The sequence below is a fragment of the Aquarana catesbeiana genome, linkage group LG02 (genome assembly GCF_042186555.1).
Source record: "Aquarana catesbeiana isolate 2022-GZ linkage group LG02, ASM4218655v1, whole genome shotgun sequence".
Lineage (NCBI taxonomy): Eukaryota > Metazoa > Chordata > Amphibia > Anura > Ranidae > Aquarana > Aquarana catesbeiana.
Genome location: NC_133325.1, coordinates 352827849 through 352850651, shown reverse-complemented (window position 1 = coordinate 352850651; position 22803 = coordinate 352827849). Strand labels below are relative to the sequence as shown.

The 22803-nt window shown below is 46.4% G+C and overlaps 1 protein-coding gene across 2 annotated transcripts in view; it reads right to left on the bottom strand.

Annotated features, from left to right (window-relative positions):
• The window catches only part of LOC141127991 (uncharacterized), a 185155-nt gene that overhangs the window by 5908 nt on the left and 156444 nt on the right, over positions 1-22803 (bottom strand). The gene's annotated exons all lie outside the window — the stretch shown is intronic.

Here is a 22803-nt window from a genome sequence, read left to right as displayed (position 1 = left end):
TTGAAGGCCCCAGTACACGTGGCCTCGCCACAAATAGGGACAAAACCCCTCTCTATTGATTTGGGGCATAGTCCTTTATATATATATATATTTCTTCAATGTCCATGACCTTGTTCAATATTTCATGTATATTTCTACAAAATAATTTAAACTATTATTCTTAATTTTTTGGTAGTGCCTATAAAATCCCACCCAAGATGTTCTCTTTCTCTTAATGCCATTGGGTCAAGCCTATATTAAAACAGTATTCACAATTTTGACTCCATTTTTGCACATTGTGAGTGGTTTCCAAAAACCTCTAATGGCTTAGATGCATTCTAAGTTCCTATCCTTTACAGCATTAATTTAACAGTGTTTATGTGGTTTGACACATCCCCATATACAACCATGGGCTAATTTTAAGCTGACGTGTTCATTCTGCTACAGAGAGGAACAAGGACAGGCAGACATACTTCCTAACAGTTGCACAAAATTGGTGGTTCGTTGGTGTCACTAGTATAGCACAACCATCAGCATGCCATGTATTTTCCTGACAGCTGTATTTTTTAAATATTTTTTAATGTAAAGGGATTTTCTGGACACCTCGTTGGCAAAAGCATGGAGACTGACAGTTGTGTGTAAATGCAAACACTGAAACAATGCATGTATACAAACAGGGGCGGATTGACAACACTCAGGTTCCCCGGACCAAATGAAGCCCTGTTCAGGCCCCGCCCATGACCCACCTCTGACCCCACCCATTTTGCCCAATGTAAAACTTCTGTCCCTTCCAGGCCCCATTAGAGACTACAGAGTCTAATGGGACCTGGAGGGGGTTCTCTCTAACAGGGGCCTTCTCAGTGTCCATTAGAGAGTCTCTGTTAGAGAGAGACCCCTCCAGGCTCCATTAGAGTCTTCAGAGTCTAATGGGACCTGGAGGGGGTGTCTTTAACAGTGGCCTTCTCAGGGGGTGCACTGTGTATGGAGTGCAGGGTTCAGGGGTGCGCTGTGTATGGAGTGCAGAGCTCAGGGTGTACACTGTGTATGGAGTGCAGGTCTCAGGGGGTGTGCTGTGTATGGAGTGCAGGGCTCAGGGGGTGCACTGTGTATGGAGTGCAGGGCTCTGGAGGTGCGCTGTGTATGGAGTGCAGAGCACAGGGGGTGCGCTGTGTATGGAGTGTAGGGCTCAGGGGGTGCGCTGTGTATGAAGTGCAGGGTTCAGGGGGTGCGCTGTATATGAAGTGCAGGGTTCAGGGGGTGCGCTGTGTATGGAGTGCAGGGTTCAGGGGGTGCGCTGTGTATGGAGTGCAGAGCTCAGGGTGTACACTGTGTATGGAGTGCAGGTCTCAGGGGGTGTGCTGTGTATGGAGTGCAGGGCTCAGGGGGTGCGCTGTGTATGGAGTGCAGGGCTCTGGAGGTGCGCTGTGTATGGAGTGCAGGGCTCAGGGGATGTACTGTGTACGGAGTGCAGGGTTCAGGGGTTACATCTGTGAACATCTACCCCCCCAAGTACAAAACTCGCTTCCCCACGGATTACAGTTCAGAGCTCAGCCCCCCCACCACCACTACCTTCCAGTACAGAGCTTTCCTCTGAAGAGGAGCACTTACAGTGTCTGTGCAGGCTGCCGATGAGCAGGGGCTCCTGCCTGTGTAGATGCCTCATGCTCTACCTTTTCCTCATCCCCCGGGTTTCCTCTAGTCCTATATATATTATATATTATGTAGGGGGATTCTTTATTTTATTGGCATTAACCATGCCCTCTGTCCGTGTATTGAGCAGTGATAATTTATCACTGCTTAATAAACTAACATCTCGGTTTTTCAGTGAATTTCTGGTACTGTAATCTCGTAAAGTCTCACGAGATTCCAGTATCAGGGGGCATTCTCCACTGTTTGAAGCATTTGTAGATCGCTTCACTCCTCCAAAGGAGAAGTGATCTACACAGCTTCATAAACTGGCACACAGAGGAGAACAATCTCCTCTGAGAATGCTGGAGAATGAAGCAGTGACATTTTTTCACTGCTTCATAAACGGACACCTTTATGTGATAGACCAACACAAAGTGCACATAATTGTAAAGTTGAAGGAAAATGAAAAATGTTTTTCAAAACTTTTTACAAATAAATATCTGAAAAGTGTGGTGTGCATTTGTATTCAGCCCCCTTTACTCTGATACCCCTAACTAAAATCTAGCGGAACCAATTGCCTTCAGAAGACACATAATTAGTAAATAGAGTCCACCTGTGTGTAATTTAATCTCAGTATAAATACAGCTGTTCTGTGAAGCCCTCAGAGGTTTGTTAGAGATCCTTATTGAACAAACAGCATCATGAAGGCCAAGGAACACACCAGACAGGTCGGGGACAAAGTTGTGGAGAAGTTTAAAGCAGGGTTAGGTTATAAAACATGTCCCAAGCTTTGAACATCTCACAAAGCATTGTTCAATCCATCATCCAAAAATGGAAAGAGTATTACACAATTGCAAACCTACCGTCCACCTAAACTGACAGGCCGGGCAAGGAGAGCATTAATCAGAGAAGCAGCAAAGAGTCCCATGCTAACTCTGCAGGAGCTGCAAAGATCCACAACTCAGGTGGGAGAATTTGTCCACAGGACAACTATAAAGCCCCGTACACACGATACGAAAAACCAAAGTAAAACTTTATCTGACGAACAATCTGCCGATTTTCGGATCGTTAGCATGGTGCTTTCTACAGCCAATTCCAGTTTTTCATCAGACAAAAGCTGGAAGACTAGACTATAACATTTTTGTTGTACATGAACTCAACGTCCGATTTTCGTTTAATTGGCACGGTTTTCTTTCGGAAAAAATCGAGACTCAAGACTACACATGCTCAGAAACAAAAGAATACATACAAAACTAGTCAACACATGACGTCACTTCTGAAGTTGTATTCTGTCGTACGAGAATTTTAGTGTGGTGAGTAACTTCTTCACTAAGGATGAGCCGAACACCCCCCCGGGTTCGGTTCGCACCAGAACCTGCAAACGGGACCAAAAATTTGCACGAACGTTAGAACCCCATTGAAGTCTATGGGACTCGAACGTTCAAAATCAAAAGTGCTAATTTTAAAGGCTAATTTGCATGGTATTGTCCTAAAAAGGGTTTGGGGACCCGGGTCCTGCCCCAGGGGACATGTATCAATGCAAAAAAAAGTCATTTAAAAACTGCTTACGGCTTTAATGTAATGTCCCGGTAATATGGATGAAAATCAGTGAGACAAACGGCATGGGTACCCCCCCCCCCAGTCCATTACCAGGCCCTTTGGGTCTTGTATGGATATTAAGGGGAACCCCGCACCCAAATTAAAAAAAGGAAAAGAGTGGGGCCCCAGGCCCTCTGAACAGCAGTATACAGGCGGTGCAAACAAGACTGGGACTGCAGGTTTGTTATTAAGTAGAATCTGTTTGTAATTTTGAACTATTTTTAAGCTTTTTGGAAAACATAGGGAAGGGTTATCACCCCTGTGACATTTGTTTTGCTGTCTGTGCACCTCTTCAGAAGATTTTACCTCACTTTCTGTCCCAATGACAAATGTTTTTTGAAAATTTGGGGTTTTTAGTGAAACAAGGATTGGTGATAAAGCATTAGTGGAAAGGAGACACGTTTTCCCCATATTAACTCTTACAGGAGAGAATTTCCCTTCCTAGGGGTAGATTTCATCTCACTTCCTGTTGTCTCCTTCCATTTACAAGTAGGAGTCGATTGTAAGTTGGATGTTTGAAAGCAGTGTCCTGCCCTATATACCCTCTTGGTGGGCGCAGTAACTGGCTCTGCTGTGAAATATTAGATCAAGAATTGTAATTACATGCCTCTGTTGAACAGGGTCAGAAAAATTGGGCCTTTGGTGGTGGTGGTGCTGGTGCCACAACACTGTAAGTCCTCCCAGTTACTCTTGGTGGGCGCAGAAATGGGCCCTGCTGTGAAATATTAGAACAAGAATTGTAATTACATGCACATGTTGAACAGGGTCAGAAAAAATTGGGCCTTTGATGGTGGTGGTGCTGGTGCCACAACACTATAAATCCACACAGTTACTCTTGGTGGGCGCAGAAATGGGCCCTGCTGTGAAATATTAGATCAACAATTGCAATTACATGCACCTGTTGAACAGGGGCAGAAAAATTGGGCCTTAGGCACTGGTGCCACAACACTGCAACCCCTCACATACTCTAGTTGGAGTGCAGGAATGAGCCCTCCTGTAAAATATTGCATCAAAAATTGTAATTACACGCCCCTGTTAAACAGGGGCTGAAAAATTGGGCCTTAGTCACTGGTGCTGGTGCCACAACACTGCAACCCCTCACAGATACTCTAGTTGGAGCACAGGAACGAGCCCTGCTGCAAAGTATTGCATCAAAAATTGTAATTACACGCCCCTGTTAAACAGGGGCTGAAAAATTGGGCCTCAGGCACTGGTGCTGGTGCCACAACACTGCAACCCCTCACAGATACTCTAGTTGGAGTGCAGGAACAAGCCCTGCTGCAAAGTATTGCATCAAAAATTGTAATTACACGCCCCTGTTAAACAAGGGCAGAAAAATTGAGCCTTAGGCACTGGTGCTGGTGCCACAACACTGCAACCCCTCACAAATGCTCTAGTTGAGTGCAGCAACGAACCCTCCTTGCAAAATATTGCATCAAAAATTGTAATTACACGCCCCTGTTAAACAGGGGCTGAAAAATTGGGCCTTAGCCACTGGTGGCGGCACCCAGAACCAAAAATATTCTTACAAGTTATCAGCATGATCATTGAGGAGGAAGAAGATAGTCACTCAGCATAACAGGATAGTCACTCAGCATCAGCATAGGCAGTCTTGAAGGGATCTGACATTACAAAAAAAATTATTCGGTTACATCAGCATCAGGTGCTTGGTAGCTGGTGGTGGTCCAAGACTGATTCATTTTTATGAAGGTCAGTCGATCGACCGAGTCGGTGGACAGGCGCACCCTGTGATTGGTTACAAAACCTCCAGGAGCACTGAATGTGCGTTCCGAAAGAACCCTGGATGCAGGACAGGCCAGTAGCTCAATTGCATACTGTGCAAGCTCTGGCCAGTGATCCATCCTCAAGACCCAGTAACCCAGAGGATTTTCGGTGGGAAAGATGTCCAAGTCAGATCTTGCCCCTAGGTATTCCTGCACCATGTAATTTGTAAAACAGACGCTAGCGATGGTTGCTGGAACCGATCATACCTAGGGGCTGCGGACTAAAAAAGCCACCTTCTCCCAGCCACGTACAAGTCCATGGGTTTCTTGGGACTGTAAATAATCCTTTAAAGACTGCTGCTGATGCTGAGTGCCAGGCTCCACCTCCATGCTGACACAATCCTGCTCTTCCTCCTCCTCCTCCTCTTCCTGTGTGATCGGCGGGCACGCAGGAACACTGTCTGGATAAAGGGGGCCTTGAGAGCTAAGGAAGTCCTCCTCTTCCTGCCTCTGTTCTGCCTCAGGTGCCCTGTCCATTATTCCACGCAGTGTGTGCTCCAACGGGTGGACAAGGGGGACAGTGTCACTGATGCATGCACTGTCACTGCTCACCATCCTCGTGGCCTCCTCAAATAGTGACAGGACAGTGCATGCATTCCTGATCATGGCCCACTAGCATGGGGGAAAAAACAAGCTCCCCTGACCCTGTCCTGGTGCCATAGTTGCACAGGTACTCATTGAGTTCCCTCTGCTGCATGTGCAGCCACTGCAGCATGGCCAACGTTGCGTTCCATCTGGTGGGCATGTCACAGATTAGGCGGTTCTTGAGCAGGTTAAATTCCTTTTGGAGGTCAGCCAGCCGAGCACTGGCATTATATGACCTGCGGAAATGCACACAGACTTTCCTTGCCTGCCTCAGGACATCCTGTAAGCTTGGGTTCCTGCCCAAGAAATGCCGCACCACCATGTTAAGGACGTGAGCCAAACAGGGCACATGGCTCAGTTGTCCCTGTTGGAGGGCAGAGAGGAGGTTGGTGCCATTGTCATAAGCCACCATACCTGCCTTAAGCTGGCGTGGCATCAACCACCTCTGAACCTGCCCCTACAGAGCTGACAGAATCTCTGCCCCAGTGTGGCTCCTGTCCCCCAAGCACACCAGCTCCAGCACCGCATGGCATCTTTTGGCCTGCATGCTTGCGTAGCCCCTTGAATGCCTAGGGAGCACCGCTGGTTCCGAAGTCAAATCAGCACAGGAAGAGGCCATGGAGGAAGAAGAAGAGGAGGGGGTGGAGGAGAGAGGTGTGGCAGAATCACCACTAGTAGTATTTTGGAGGCGTGGTGGCAGAACAACCTCCAACACTACTGCACCTTGTCCTGCATCCTTCCCAGCTGCCAGAAGAGTCACCCAGTGCGCAGTGAAAGATAGGTAATGTCCCTGTCCATGCCTGCTGGACCATGAGTCAGCGGTAATATGCACCTTACCGCTGACTGCCCTGTCCAGCGAGGCTAAGACTTTGCCTTCCACATGCCGGTAGAGAGCCAGAATCGCCTTCCGTGAGAAAAAGTGGCGTTTGGGAACCTGCCACTGAGGAACTGCACATTCCACAAACTCACAGAAGGGGGAAGAGTCTACCTACTGAAAAGGCAGCAGATGAAGTGCTAGCAATTTAGCCAAGCTAGCATTCAACCGCTGGGCATGTGGATGGCTGGGAGTGAACTTCTTTCGGCGGTGCAGCAGCTGGGGCAGGGAAATTTGCCTGGTACAATCTGATGTCGGTGTACCGATAGCAGATTGCCCCCAAGTACTTGGCTGTGACACACCTAATTCTACACCTTCATTCCTCTAAGTGCATGTCTCAGAGAGGACTGAAGATATAGTGGGGTTGGAGATCCCAGCTGATGAGGAGCAAGGAGAGGTCCTATTTGTTCTTTGGTGTGGGTCTTTAAGGTACGCTTGCCAACAAACTGCATGGCAGGTCAACATATGTCTGGTCAAGCATGTGGTGCCCAAGTGGGAGATGTTTTGGCCATGAGAGATCGCTTGAGACATATGTTGCAAATAGCAGCAGTGGGATCTGATGCACTCGTCTCAAAAAAGGCCCACACCGGGGGGCGCATGCGCGGCGCTGAGCGGGATGGACGTCTGAGAGTGTAGCTCCGTCCAGCCCGGGAAGATAACGGCTACCGTAGGGCTATTTACAGCGCTTTATCTCGGCGATTCTATCACCCCTCGAGCCCCTTAAGCGTGGTGCATGCCTGGGAGAAAGAAGAAACCCAGAGGAGCATCTCAACATACTTTAACCCACTATCTTCTCCGCACCCGTGAGCCCGGCAGCATGTCTCAAAATGGCGCGGCAGGAAGAAGCAAGCCTCCGTCTCCGGCATCATCCCCGGGATTCCTCCCCGACCAAACACCAGTCACCGATCCCAGCCGTGAGTACACAGCCTCCCTTACTAAGACAGATCTAGAAAGCAGCCTGGAGGCCATGTACGCCAGGCTGGCAACCAAGTTCCAGACTGAGCTGCACAAAACCTCTCACACTCTCTCTCAGGAGATTGCGGCCTTAGGCTCCAGGACGGAAAGACTGGAAACTAAACATGACGAACTGGCCCTCGCCTACAGTGACCTCTCCAGAGAACATGAATCTCTAGCCACGGCCTTCTCCTTGATGCAGTCCCAAATAGAAGACCTCGACAACCGCAATAGACGCAACAATTTGCGTATAAGAGGTATCCCAGAATCGGTTACGGATCTCATCCCCACAATGATCCGCCTGTTTAAATCTTTACTCCCAGACACAGATGCTGGTTCGTTCACCTGTGACCGCATACATAGAGCCCTCAGACCAAAACCACCTGATGATAAACCTCCCAGGGACATTGTCCTTTGCATGAAGGACTTCTTAATTAAAGAGGAGATCCTTAGAGCTGCTCGCAATCAACAACGCATCACACTTGATGACCGTACCATTCAAATATATCCTGATATCTCCCCTGCCACTCTAGACAGGAGACGTGGCATGAAAGAAGTTACTTCTGCCCTTCAAGCTGCTCGCATTCGCTATAGGTGGGGCTTTCCTTTCAAGCTTGTAATCCCTCACAATGGTACCACCTATACTGCCACATCTCTCCTGGAAGGTCAAGAAGTTTTGGTTAAACTGGGCCTTCTAGAACCTGATGTCATCCGTTGACCTCCGTCTACACCAGTGGTTCTCAACTCCTGTCCTCAGGACCCACTAACAGGCCAGATTTTAAGTATTACCTTGGGGAGTTGCAGACTAGAATCCTGCAATCACTGAGCAGCAAAATGATATCACCTGTGATGTATTTCAGTTATCTTGCAAACCTGGCCTGTTAGTGGGTCCTGAGGACTGGAGTTGAGAACCACTGGTCTACACCAAGACTTTCACCTATTTGGCAGACACCTCCAACCAGAAGAGACAGACGCAGAATCAGATACGACGTTGGAGACAGACCGGAGGACACTTTTCGTTGATCTCCTCTCCACTGATGAAATCCACATGGCTTCCCAGCAACGTGCACCCAACTCCAACTTACAACCACCCGGACGTCGGTCCTTTGGAGCTGCGACATGTTTTCCCCACCCAGCCGCAGCCTAGCAGGTTTTGACGTCATTTTTATTCTTGGTTTTGTCTTCACTGCAGGCACGTTCGCTTGTTGATTTCTTTTTTTTTTCTACTAGCTCAACATAGCACAGAAATCTTCCCAGGCTGGGTTTGAGACCTAGTAGTCTCGAGAGTTGTGACTTCTTTTTTTTTCAGGTTTTTTATTGTTACCTGATCCAGTTCCTAGTTATGAGGACATTCACATTACCTTCAGACTTAGGTGATTTTTTTTGCTGTTGTTTTTTCTCCATCTTCCCTTTTTTTTTCTCCTGTTTCTTTTTTTTTTCTTTTTTTTTTCTCAGGTTTTGGACAGCCGTCACACTACTTTTGCATCAAATCTCTCAGGCTGAAATATTCTATAGTCTACCTACTGCTGTTGACCTGTATAGCTTACATGTTGGATAAATTTCACTTTTCTACCCTCCAGTGCTCGAGTATGTCGGCCCTCTTTTTGGTACTTGCAATGCAATGGGCTTGCTTTGGACCCCCTTCTTGGGTCTATTTGCCCTCAGACTATAGATCATTATCACCACTATCATGGTAATTAAGTGTATATCACACAATGTCAAGGGATTTAATTCCCCTCTTAAAAGGAGGAAGGCATTCGCCTTCTATAAACAGCTTGGAGCGCAAATTCTCCTCTTGCAGGAGACACATTTTGCACACTCCTCACATCCCAAATTTCTCCATAGACACTATCCTCAGACTTTTTGCTCATTGCACCAGACGAAAAGCAGAGGCGCCGCCATACTCTTGCACAGCTCTTTCCCAATGGAAGTCAAACAAGTTTTTAAAGACAAAGATAGTAGATATGTTATCATCAAAGGTCTGATTCATTCCAGAGAAATTACGATTGCCAGTATTTATGCCCCTAATGACTCCCCTGCATCTTTTTTCATTCCTTCTTTGATCGCCTCTCCCAATTTCAATCGTCACATATGATAATAGGAGGGGACTTTAATATGGTTGCTAACCCTACCCTTGACAGATCCTCGGTGTCCCCCTCAACCAAATCTTTTCCCCGTTCGCTCTCCAGTGGTCTGCTGGATCATCAGCTGGTAGACACCTGGAGAGCACATAACATTGGTGCTAAGGAATACACTTTCTACTCCCATCCCCATAAAAGTTATGCGAGATTAGACTACATCTACACTACCCCCATTATCCTTGCTAACACCACAGATGCTAGCATCCATCCCTGCTCCTGGTCGGACCATCATGCCACGGCCTTCACCACTACATACATTAGGCTTGTACCCACTTCTTACTCATGGAGGCTAAATGAAGCTCTCTTATCGGACGCAGTCATGGAGGGAGAGATAGCACTAGCTATTGAAGAGTATTTCAATCTCAATGCCATCCCTGAAACCCCTCCTTCCACTGTTTGGTCGGCCCATAAGGCAGTTTTGAGGGGTAAATTGATTAGCTTAGCTGCTGCTCAGAATAAAATTGATAAACAAAACATTGTAACCCTCAATAAGGAACTAGACAGTCTTTATAAGAATACTAATCTCCTACACTTAGAATCCACCAGAAAACGAATAGACCAAAAGCGACTAGAATTAGATGGAATCTTGTCGAAGAGAGTGGAAAAAACTCTACGTTGGTCTAAAGCCAAATGTCTCCTTCACGAGAGTTCTGCTTCCACCCTTTTCGCCAGAAAACTTAATCGCTCCTCCCGCCCGCCCCATGTCTATAGATTAGTGACCCCCTCTGGACACATCACCTCCCATCCCCAAGAGGTCCTTCACATCTTTGAACAATTCTACTCCTCTCTGCTAGCTCCCTCCCAACTAAAACCCTCTCCATCCGATGTAACATGGTTTCAGAATATCCCTCTACCACATCTCACCCCCATCCAATTAGATAATCTGAACGTCCCTATCACACCTACTGAGGTTTTGAATGTAATTAAATCTTTAAAATCAGGCTCAGCCCCAGGACCCGATGGATTCTCCTCTCTATATTACAAGAAATTCTCCCCCCTCCTTACTTCTAGATTGGTCCATCTATTCAATTGGGTATTGCAAGGCGGTAGTTTCCCCGAAGAGATGTTATTAGCCAACATGTCTCTGATTCCGAAACCTCAAAAGAACCATACCCTGCCCCAAAACTATAGACCCATCTCGGTCATTAATAATGACTTGAAAATCTTTAGCAGGATCATGGCTGATAGATTAGCAGTAGTTATCCCCTCTCTTATCTCCCCTTATCAGTCCGGCTTCATACCCCATAGACTCATTACCGATAACATTCGCCTTGCGACAAATATAATTCAGGATGCCAACCTGTTTTCACAGAAACTCCTCATGCTCAGCCTTGACATACAGAAGGCATTTGATAGTGTCTCCTGGACATACATCACTACACTCCTACAACGTATGGGCTTCCAGGGAGAATTCCTACAAGCCTTCTTGGCCCTCTATCGGAACCCAAAAACTAGAATTAGACTCCCTGGATGTAACTCTATGTTTTTTAGTCTAGGCAAAGGTACAAGACAAGGATGCCCGTTGTCACCCTTAATTTTTGCGTTAGCCCTCGAACCCCTGGCCATAGCCATTCTCCAAAACCCCAATATCTTTGGTTATCTGAAGGGCCACTCGACATACAAATTTGGGATGTATGCAGATGATGTCTTGATGTTTCTCACCAATCCTCTTGTATCCCTGCCGAACCTATTTCAGACTTTATCAAAGTTTGCAGAGATTTCAGGCCTTTCCATAAACATGTCAAAATCAAATGCACTCCCGATAGGCTACACACTGCTTTTACCTGGGCTGACTCCCACCTCCCCATCTAGGAATCAACCTAACTAAAGATTTTTCCAGACTCTTTGAAGCTAACTTCCCTCCCATGGTGTCTAAACTTAAAGGTATCCTTAAACAGTGGTCACACCTGCACATTTCATTTCTTGGTAGAATCACGGCACTTAAGATGACAATTCTCCCCAAAATCCTCTACCTTTTTAGATCCCTTCCACTTAAAATTTCCAAAACCTATCTACACACTATTCAGGTGATGTTTAATAGATTTATTTGGAAGGACAAGCCTCCACGCTTCACCAGGGAGGTCTTGTACCGTTCCTCCAAAAGGGGAGGCCTGGGGGTCCCTCAGGTATGGTTTTACTACTTAGCCAGTAGATACACTCAACAAGCGCAATGGAACATATATAACTCTAGGATCCCTTGGGTGCAATTTGAAAGTGAATCCATCGCCCCTTTGTTTCTCCCAGGCCTTATGTGGTCCAATAATCCAGCTAGATCAGAAGTGGGTTCTAAAAACCTGATCACCCAGGCAGGCCTTCAACTCTGGGACACATATAAAAATACAGATAATCTAGTTTCTGCTGTTCCCCTAGGTGCCTCATTTCTAGGAGATTCTAGATTCCCCTTAACCTATGATAGACCCTCTTCCTTCCAACTCTGGATTGATTTAAAATTGACTACATTGAATACATTTTACCTAAACTCAAAATTTATTTCATTTTCTCAGCTGCAAACCAATTACCACATTCCAAACAGCGAATTTTATCATTTCCTACAAATACGTAACTTCTTCCAAAGGCATTACTCTGGCCCCTCTTTATCCTCCACGACCTTGTTTGAGGACATTTGCCATGATTCACCTCGCCAAAAAGGTCTCATTTCGCTAATCTACATCAATCTGGAGGCGAACACTGAGACACCAACCCTAAAATATAGATCGCAGTGGGAATTGGAGATAGATCTGGAGGACATTGATATAGACTGGTAGAAAGGCTGGCAGAATTTACGCAAGTGTACCAAATCCATTATGGTGCGTGAAACTGCTATCAAACTCTTGACACGCTGGTACTACACCCCAGTGCGGATATACAAGATCTTCCCACAATCTTCCCATCTCTGTTTTAGGGGCTGTGCACAACAAGGCTCTTTTCTCCATACCTTTTGGGAATGTGAGATATTACGTCCCACTTGGACAGAGATCCTGAAAGTGATAGACAAGCTGGCAGGCAAACCCCTCAACCTTTCCTTTCAACATTGCCTGTTGTTTCAATCTCCTCCAGATTCCCCGAAACCATTGGTAAAACTGATCTATTCTATCTGTGTAGCTATGCAATGGGTGATTGCTCTGCATTGGAAGTCATCTTCTGTTCCTTATGCACAAGTTATTGCTAGAATAGATCGTATGATGTTGGCTGACCAGATTTATCACACCTTGCACGACACTATCCCTCAATATGATGCTATTTGGAACCCTTGGTTTCTATTTAGGCTCCAAACTTGACGGTTCTTATATTTCTTTTCTCCTTTTATTTTACCTTTGTATGTTTTTTTTTTTTATATATATGTTTTTTCCTTATTTAGATGTTTTATTTTCTTCTCTATTTAATTTCTAGCCATATTCTTCCATTGGACTTAGTCTAGAGTTTCAGTCTATATCGTCTATTATAATAGATGAGTTTACTCAGGAGCAAATGTATGTATCTAGTCTTGGCATATAATTTTTGATCCCTGCATTTATGGCTCTGTCTATCTTTGACTTATATTTGTTTTACTTTTGTTCTAAAATAAAAACTTTTTGAAAACAAAAAAAAAAAGGCCCACACCAAAGAACTTTTGGAATAAAGCGCAAAGACAGCAGTGCCCTGCACATGCGGAGCTCTGCGGTGTGATGCAGTCAGTGTGCTGCCCTTAAGCTGGCCCCTGGAAGGCATTCTGCCTTGTTGGTGATGTGCCTCCTCCTCCTCCTCCTATCAGGCACCCACTTGGAGTCAGTGACCTCATCATCCCCTCCCTCCTCATCACTGGAGCAAAGCTGGCAGTATGCTGCAGCTGGGGGAACATGACTGCCAGATTGCTGTCCTTCTTGGGCACCCCTTCTCTCTGGGCTCACATTACTGCCTTCCTCTAGCTGGGTACCATCATCGGAGCCTTCAAAACACTGGGCATCCTCCTGGAACATGTACCCAACACTGTGGTCAAACAGTTCGGGGGACTCCTCAGGAGGACATGGTGGGGCTAGGGAAGGAGTGACTGATGCCATTGAGCCGAGGGAAGAGGCCGCGTTGGCAGCTGCTTTGCCAGACAAAGTACCCTGAGCCTGGGTGAGAGAGGATGAGGAGGATGAGGACAGCTTGGTCATCCACTCTACCAAGTCTTCCACATGTTGCGGCTCAACACGGCCAGCACTGTTGCCTCTAAACACAGAGCCTACTTGCCCTCTTCTATTGGCTTGTAACTGTCTGCCTCTCCTTGTTGGCCTTCCAGACATAATAATGGCCTGCAGTGAGATGTAGCTGCACAAAGCTGGGATGTATATATATACTGATACTGCAGCTAGCAGAATCAACTGCCTGCCTGTAGTATTATTAGTATGAGAACACCAACAATTGTCTTCAGGTAGCTTTAGGTGCACATTGTGCAGAGGACGCAGTACACTAACTGTAAATACTGCTTGCCTGTGGTATTAATAGGAGCAGAACAACAGCAATTGTCTTCAGGTAGCTTTAGGTGCACACTGTGCAGAGGACACACTACACTAACTGTAAATGCTGTAGCTGCCTGCCTGTGGTATTAATAGGATCAGAAGAACACCACTAATTTTCTTCAGGTAGCTTTAGGTGCACACTGTGCAGGGGATGCACTACACTAAATTGTAAATACTGCAGCTGCCTGTGGTACTGTACTAATAGGATCAGAAGAACACCACTAATTTTCTTCAGGTAGCTTTAGGTGCACGCTGTGCAGGGGGCACACTACACTAACTGTAAATACTGTAGCTGCCTGCCTGTGGTATTAATAGGAGCAGAACAACAGCAATTGTCTCCAGGTAGCTTTAGGTGCACACTGTGCAGAGGATGCACTACACTAACTGTAAATATTGTAGCTGCCTGCCTTTGGTATTAATAGGATCAGAAGAACACCACTAATTTTCTTCAGGTAGCTTTAGGTGCACACTGTGCAGAGGACACAGTGGACTAACTGTAAATACTGTAGCTGCCTGCCTGTGGTATTAATAGGAGCAGAACAACAGCAACTGTCTCCAGGTAGCTTTAGGTGCACACTGTGCAGAGGACGCAGTACACTAACTGTAAATACTGCTTGCCTGTGGTATTAATAGGAGCAGAACAACAGCAATTGTCTTCAGGTAGCTTTAGGTGCACACTGTGCAGAGGACGCACTACACTAACTGTAAATGCTGTAGCTGCCTGCCTGTGGTATTAATAGGATCAGAAGAACACCACTAATTTTCTTCAGGTAACTTTAGGTGCACACTGTGCAGGGGATGCACTACACTAAATTGTAAATACTGCAGCTGCCTGCGGTACTGTACTAATAGGATCAGAAGAACTCCACTAATTTTCTTCAGGTAGCTTTAGGTGCACACTGTGCAGAGGACACAGTACACTAACTGTAAATACTGTAGCTGCCTGCCTGTGGTATTAATAGGAGCAGAACAACAGCAATTGTCTCCAGGTAGCTTTAGGTGCACACTATGCAGGGGATGCACTACACTAACTGTAAATATTGTAGCTGCCTGCCTTTGGTATTAATAGGATCAGAAGAACACCACTAATTTTCTTCAGGTAGCTTTAGGTGCACACTGTGCAGAGGACACAGTGCACTAACTGTAAATACTGTAGCTGCCTGCCTGTGGTATTAATAGGAGCAGAACAACAGCAATTGTCTCCAGGCAGCTTTAGGTGCACACTGTGCAGAGGATGCACTACACTAATTGTAAATGCTGTAGCTGCCTGCCTGTGGTATTAATAGGATCAGAAGAACACTACTAATTTTCTTCAGGTAGCTTTAGGTGCACACTGTGCAGAGGACACAGTACACTAACTGTAAATACTGTAGCTGCCTGCCTGTGGTATTAATAGGAGCAGAACAACAGCAATTGTCTCCAGGTAGCTTTAGGTGCGCACTGTGCAGAGGACACCCTACACTAACTGTAAATACTGTAGCTGCCTGCCTGTGGTATTAATAGGATCAGAAGAACACCACTAATTTTCTTCAGGTAGCTTTAGGTGCACACTGTGCAGGGGACGCACTACACTGACTTGTAAATACTGCAGCTGCCTGCCTGTGGTATTAATAGGAGCAGAACAACAGCAATTGTCTCCAGGTAGCTTTAGGTGCACACTGTGCAGAGGATGCACTACACTAACTGTAAATATTGTAGCTGCCTGCCTTTGGTATTAATAGGATCAGAAGAACACCACTAATTTTCTTCAGGTAGCTTTAGGTGCACACTGTGCAGAGGACACAATGCACTAACTGTAAATACTGTAGTTGCCTGCCTGTGGTATTAATAGGAGCAGAACAGGGGTGTGGCCACGGCATGCAGGAGTGAAGACGTGCTCTCCTTGAGCTCCGTGCGGCCCGCTCTATACAAAGCCTGATCAGCAGCATTAAAGGGGGTTCTAACGCCCACGAAGATGCCCCCGAAACGCAAGACATCTCCGCAACCACAGCGGACCCCTCGAGGCCAGTCGGAATCGCTGGAAAACTACTTTTCTGGGACTCGCAGAGGAACGGCAAGTACAGCCAAGATGGCGCCCGGAGGCCACGCTTCCAGAGCTACCTCTCCTATCAGCTCCCCACGCATACTGCTACCTTCCCTGCCTCCCCCCTCCTCTCCCTCCGGTTCAGACAGATCAGAAAGGCTCCCTGATGGAGGTGATGCCTGGGGGGATAGAGACATTCGCTCCCATATTCTCTCCTTACCCACTAAAGATGATCTGGAGAAGTTTGTGCACAGGGTGGAGAAGGCCATGAGGCAGAACATAGAGGATTTACAAGCTGACACAGCACATCTAGGGGGGAGAGTAGAAACGCTGGAGACACAATGGGAAGAGACTGCTCCCACATTACAAGCCCTTACAGACCGCTGCAAATTCCAAGATCGCAGGATTGAAGCCCTGCTTGACCAAATGGATGATGCTGAGAATAGGAGCCGAAGGCTTAACATACGCATCAGAGGCCTACCTGAGGCCACAGGCCCAAGAGACATTGTACCTACCCTGCAGGGGGTCTTTAAACAAATATTAGGCCGCCAGGCGCCAGAACATATTGAGATAGACCGGGCCCATAGAGCCCTGAGACCTCCATCTGAAGATCCTGACAAGCCCAGAGACATCATCTGTAAACTGCACAAATACTCTCTTAAGGAACAGATCATGACTCAAGTCCGCGGACTCAGATATGTGGATTTTGATGGAGCCAAACTATCTTTTTTCCCAGACCTCTCCAGACGCACGCTGATGCAGCGTCGCACTCTCAAACCATTGCTGGCGGCCTTACAAGATGCTCAACTGACCTATAGGTGGGGATTTCCCTTTAGCCTATCTGCAACTAAGGACGGTAAACAATCTACCCTGCGGAGCAAGGCTGATTTACCCCATTTTTTGGAGTCTCTTGGACTGCCGCAAGTGGACATTCCGAATTGGAGGACCTCGCTGGAGATACCCCTCCCAACTCGCCCTGAACAGTGGCAAGCGAATCGCCGCAGACGCCGTCGGGGATCCAGGAGAGGCCCCCCTACTCTGGCACCTCACCCTCTGTCTCCTCAAGGAGAAACCTAAGAAGCAGAACTTTCTATAATGGGTACCCCAAATGTCCCCTGGACGTTTTTTCATTTTTTTTTTTGTCACTTTTTGACATCCCCCCGGCTGCTGATTCATCATTTGCACTTAGAATTGAGGTGCAATTTTTGTACCCAACACTATGAGCGGGTTTCACCAAGGTCTCACCCCCCGTGCTGTTCCACTTACCTCCGATAGGTCAACTCCTCGGAGTTTTGTTCCCTTATTGGGAATTGGCGCTGCTCGCTGATCCTCACTGCTCCTTCTTACTGAGGGAGGGGTGGAAATCCCCAATCGGTGGCAAGGTTGAACTTTGCCCTACTTTCAGGGCTTTTGGTTTTTCTATGCTTTTTTTTATGACCGTTTTTTCTTATTTGTTTTATGTTATTTACACCTGCAATAACCATGGTTTGTCTCTTAGGCATATATTTGCGCTTAATGTGTCCCTCGAGCTACATCCTGATGATAAGATTACGCTTTGGACCAATTCCCCTCTTGCTGGCAGAATGGTGGCCCTTCCCCAGGCTCTTCTACTATGGCTGATCTGAAAATCGGGTCCTACAATGTGCGAGGCCTGGGATCACCCTCCAAAAGGGGTAAGTTGTGGCTTGAGATGAAACGTTCAGGGGCACATGTCGTTTTTTTGCAGGAAACTCACTTCAATACTGACTCGGTCCCCCGGCTCCCCACACACCTATATAAGTCTTGGTTTCTCAGCAACTCCCCACGACCCAAATCCGGGGGTGTTGCCATTGCGATTCATAAAAATTGTCCCTTTATCCTAACAGATCAACTAACAGACCCCCATGGCAGATTTGTATTTGTCAAGGGCTCCATTTATACCCATAGGTTCACGTTTGCAGCTGTGTATGCCCCAAATAACAAACAACTTACTTTCATAGACTCAGTCTTAGATACCCTGTCCTCCTTTAAAGAAGGCCAACTTATAGTGGGAGGGGATTTTAATGTCAGTCCTGACCCACAGATAGACACTTCTTCCAGTCACTCAGCTCACTCGTTTGCCTTTCTGAAACACTTTCGGAAATCACTACAAGCACACCACTTGGTGGACTGCTGGAGGCTACTACACCCGGTAGATAGGGACTATAGCTACTTCTCAGCCACACACAATGTCTACACTCGTATAGCCTTACTGCTAATGGATCAATACTCCCTGGACTCCCTGTCCGGTGCCTCAATTGGCTCCATCACTTTGTCGAACCATGCCCTGGTCTTCATCTCCCTGCGGTCCTTGTCTGTGGAAGCTCGGACATGGAGCTGGCGCCTAAATGAATGCATTTTAGATGATGCGGTAGCACACAAACAGGTGCTAGATGCCATCTCTCTATACTTTGCTGAGAATAAAACAGATGAGGTGGGCATGGGCTCGGTATGGGAGGGACATAAAGCGGTTATCCGAGGAGAGCTAATATCTCAGGGACCATGATTAAAGAAGGCTAGGGAAGGGGAATTGCAGGACTTATTAAGGAAGATTCAGAAAGCAGAACTGATACACAAGTGACACGTAACCCCTGCGGTAACTTCAGAATTGCAGGCCCTCAGGCAGGATTTATCTAGATTGCTGGATACTAGGATTAGGACACGAATGCTGCATGTAGCGCACAAATTCTAAGAATTTGGTAATAAGTGTGGGTGGCTATTGGCGAGAGTTGTCAAGCCCCAACGGGTTTCAGGCCATGTACACAAACTGACTTCGACAACAGGCGCACCGGTGGTACATTCTCCAAAAATAGCCCACGCCTTCAAAGAATACTATGCTCAGCTATATCACCTCCCGAACACAGTATCTGGTCTAACGGATACCCAACGGATTGACCGCATCACACAATACCTCACAGAGGCCCAATGCCCGCAGCTGGCGACCTCCATTAGTAAACAGCTGGATATACCCATCTTCCTTTTGGAAATGAAGACTGTGATTAAAGATCTTCCCAATGGGAAAAGCCCGGGTCCTGACGGCTATACAAACGCATACTATAAGAAGTACTCAGAAGTGCTCTCGGAACCCATGTGTGCATATTTCACAGCTTTGGCTTCCGGTATGGTGATACCTAAGGAGGCTCTGATGGCGCATATCACAGTCCTTCCAAAAGAGGGAAAAGACCATACTATGCCAGGGAGCTATAGCCGATATCCCTTTTAAACACTGATTTCAAAATATTAGCAAAAATTCTGGCCAATAGACTCAAACCGATCCTTCCATCACTTATACATCCTGACCAGACAGGATTTATAATGGGCAGGGAAGCCAGGGACAACTCCAATAGAGCACTCCAACTGATACACTGGGCAGAATCTCGGACCACAACACATCCCTGTCTCTTGCTTTCCACCAATGCCGAGAAGGCATTCGACAGGGTTGACTGGACCTACATGAGGGAGGTGCTGACCAGGCTTGGCCTGGGTCCCAGCATGCTTTCATGGATATCCTCACTATACAGTTCTCCAACAGCTAGGGTAAAAGTAAATGGTCTACTGTCGGATGCCTTTCCAATACATAATGGTACACGCCAGGGGTGCCCTTTATCCCCTTTAATTTTTGCTCTGACATTGGAACCCCTGCTAAACAAAATCCGCCTTAACAGGGATATCAGGGGCTTCACCGTGGGACCAACTGAACATAAGCTTTCTGCTTATGCAGATGACGTCTTATTCTACGTCTCGGAACCCCTCATATCACTACCCAACATCATGGCAGAGCTGAAGGAATTTCACTTATTATCCAACTTTAAGATCAATTACAACAAATCCGAGACTCTGTCCTTAAATATCCCCGTGGCCTTATGTACACAGCTGCAGACTGCCTTCTCCTTTACATGGTGCCAGACCTCCCTGAAGTACTTGGGGATATATCTGCCCACACGGTGTTCCCAGCTCTTTACATGTAATTACTCACCACTGCTCACTAATGTCAGAACAGACTTAAAATCTTGGAACAAAGCTGCATTTTCATGGATGGGCCAAGTCAGTATTCTGAAGATGAATGTGCTACCCCGCATTTTATTTTTCCTGCAGATGGTGCCCATCGCTCTGCCTAGGACTTTCTTCTCAACCCTCAACAGCCTGTTCATACAATATATATGGAGTGGTAAGTGCCCCAGACTAGCCCTTCGCACGATACAACGCCCTAAAGCAAGAGGGGGAATAGGGGTCCCAATAGTACGCAGGTACTATGAGGCTGTAGCTTTACAGCGTATTCTAGATTGGCACCACAATGTTTCCCTTAAACTATGGGTCCCTCTTGATAAGTTCTTAGCTGGCCGAAACCTGTCACATACACCATGGGTTCCCAGGGAGAACAGGGGCCTCTCAACGCTGGTTTCTCCTATGGCTTCACACACCTTAAATGTGTGGGATGCCTTGAATAGGAAGGGGAAGCTCGCTCCACCGACTTCCCCCCTGGCACCCCTAAGTGGCTTCCCCTGGTTCGTTCCAGGGGAACACCCATCTTTTTTCCGGGCGTGGACAGCCGATGGAGAAACCAGATGCGGTAGATTCGTTCAAGATCAAGGTTTGCTACCACTGGCTAAATTAAGGGAACTATTCGGCCCATTCCCGATGGATGAATGGCGATATAGACAGCTTAAACACTTTATTGATAGCTTACCACAGGGGGTTTGTTCCCCCACGGTGGCATCACCCTTTGAACGTTTATGTATGTCATCCTCTATCACCCCCCATGCAATCTCAGTGTTATATGAACTACTGCAATCTACACAGGTAGAGGAAAAATTGGGATTCATTAGGGAGTGGGAGAAAGACCTCAACCACACCTTTACAGAACCCCAGCTAGATCATCTTTTCCGCCTTACCCACTCGAGCACAGTTGACACCAAAATGCAAGAGAACTGCTATAAGGTTTTGACCAGGTGGTACAGGGTTCCTTCTAAGCTCACTAAGATCTATCCATCTCTTTCAGCCACATGCTGGAGAGAATGCGGGCTTCGGGGATCATTCCTCCATATTTGGTGGGAATGCCCCAAGTTACGACCATACTGGTTAGACATACATGCTCAAATTAAACTCATTTTAGATGTGGAGCTTCCAGACTCACCACTGGAATCCTTATTGCACTTCCCTACCATTCCTCTCGGCCAGTATCGAAAGTCAATCTTGCCACATTTACTTAATGCAGCCCGAAGGCTGATCCCTATACATTGGAAAAAGCCTCAAATACCCACACGTACCGAATGGATAGGGTTGGTTGATAATATTATGGCTGCAGAGGAATGGATGGCGAAGTGTAAAGACAAATATGAAAAATTTTACTCAACATGGGTCACATGGATGCACTACACTGGGCAAGGGAGGATGCCCGCCACGGGATCTTCTCAGGTACAGAACCCCCCTTGATCCTTGTATCGTGGGGTTGATTTTGACAGATATTGAAATAACTATCAGCAGGTAGCAGAAGCACAAATGAGTTTTAGTAAGCCCAGAGCAGCTTAATATGGTTGAATATGATATGAGGTGTAACATTTCCTTTTCTTTTCATTTTCTTTTTTCCTTTTCTTTTTATTTTTATTAAAAGAATAATTACAGTTTGTTATGGTTTATATCAAGATTTATGACTGGGCGCTCGGCCTGGTCCTAAGTACTATGGGTTCTAGTTAAAACCCATACATTTGACTGAAGGTTATAGTCTTGTTCAGGGATCCACCATCTGGATGCAATAGGGGAGATACATGGATGTGTGAATTTATAAGTGTTGATTAGATGACAATAAATATCCCCCTATAATATTGCCCATGATATGTGTAAGACCCTGGGTAATATATACATTTATTTGACACATAATAGCCTCCTATGTAAATCGTACATACTTCATATGTGTTAACTGTTAGACTATGTCTTTCTGTATGTTTTTCATGGAAATATCCTTAAAATAAATATTATATAAAAAAATAGGAGCAGAACAACAGCAATTGTCTCCAGGTAGCTTTAGGTGCACACTGTGCAGAGGATGCACTACACTAACTGTAAATGCTGTAGCTGCCTGCCTGTGGTATTAATAGGATCAGAAGAACACCACTAATTTTCTTTAAGTAGCTTTAGGTACACACTGTGCAGAGGACACAGTACACTAACTGTAAATACTGTAGCTGCCTGCCTGTGGTATTAATAGGAGCAGAACAACAGCAATTGTCTCCAGGTAGCTTTAGGTGCACACTGTGCAGAGGATGCACTACACTAACTGTAAATACTGTAGCTGCCTGCCTGTGGTATTAATAGGATCAGAAGAACACCACTAATTTTCTACAGGTAGCTTTAGGTGCTCACTGTGCACAGGACACAGTGCACTAACTGTAAATACAGTAGCTGCCTGCCTGTGGTATTAATAGGAGCAGAGCAACAGCAATTGTCTCCAGGTAGCTTTAGGTGCACACTGTGCAGAGGATGCACTACACTAACTGTAAATGCTGTAGCTGCCTGCCTGTGGTATTAATAGGATCAGAAGAACACCACTAATTTTCTTCAGGTAGCTTTAGGTGCGCACTGTGCAGAGGACACAGTACACTAACTGTAAATACTGTAGCTGCCTGTCTGTGGTATTAATAGGAGCAGAACAACAGCAATTGTCTCCAGGTAGCTTTAGGTGCACACTGTGCAGAGGATGCACTACACTAACTGTAAATGCTGTAGCTGCCTGCCTGTG